Below are 1132 nucleotides of genomic sequence, written 5' to 3'. Positions count from 1 at the left end.
CGAGACGAAGGAGACGACGGTGACGTTACATGCCAATCATGAGAAGAACCAATTGCCGCAGAGGAGGCGGGATGTTAGAAACAGGAGCAAGAAAACAAGAGGCTCTTTTTATATCTGGGGTGATTTTACGCTGGTTATTCCAGATCTAATTTGTTTATATTGTTGCGTCCTATGTTAAGATTAATGAGGGAGCAATGGATCAGTGAGGAATGATCATTACAATGACTGCTCCGTCCAGACCAAAGTCATTCAGGTGAAACTTCTGGAGCGAGAGGCTGAGATTTGTTATTTTTTCTTTCATTTCCCTGAGGTTTTCTCTGCTGGGTTTTGTGCTTCTGACCATATGCAGAGTGTTTTCTCCCCTGCAATGGTCTATTAATAGAGTCTTCACAATCAATCTTCTGTTGCCTTTTCTATAGTGAAATAAATGATTTGGCTAAGAATAATTATGTGATGAAACTAGGCAATTGAATTTGCGGCTACTTTGCATGTAGGTCTGGCTTCCTACGTTAAGAATAGCTTTACAGTGGTGGTCTAAGATAAAACAACAGTCTGTGCACTAACATCAAACATTTGGTTGTGTTGTACCATCTGATTGAAAAGCAAGGTTAATATAAGATTTTTTTTTTACAAGGCCAATTGGAGTCTTCCTTCTCATAGGTAAACCCTAATCTATCAGGTCACAGCAGGTGGCTGCATTTAGCTGGCTTTGTCTAATCAGGATCAGCTCTGGCTAATGTTTAGGTGAGAGCATCAGAAATCTCAGAGGAACTATAGTTTAATTAGAGAACTTGAAAAGTAGAAATTAGAGAAAGTAGGAAAGAAAGTGATTTTTACTTTGTTGCCGAGCAAACTAGTAGATGTGCCCATGAAGTCATCAGCCTTAGATAGTATTTAATGTTTTCTCAGTGAAACCCCCAGCATGCACACACCCAATCAAAATTGCTTAAACAGCTTTAGATTAAGGCAGCGGTTTTCAAACTTGACCCTTTTATGACTTGTGGACTTCAACTCCCAGAATTCCTCAGCCAGTGTGCCTAGCTGAGGAATTCTGGGAGTTGAAGCCCACAAGTCATAAAAGGGTCAAGTTTGAAAACAGCTGGATTAAGGCTATAGATCTGAAATGTATAAA

This window comes from Crotalus tigris, unplaced genomic scaffold (assembly GCF_016545835.1).
Source record: "Crotalus tigris isolate CLP2741 ecotype Arizona unplaced genomic scaffold, ASM1654583v1 scf7180000017551.9496454, whole genome shotgun sequence".
NCBI classification, from domain to species: Eukaryota; Metazoa; Chordata; class Lepidosauria; order Squamata; family Viperidae; genus Crotalus; species Crotalus tigris.
This window is presented reverse-complemented; position numbering follows the sequence as displayed.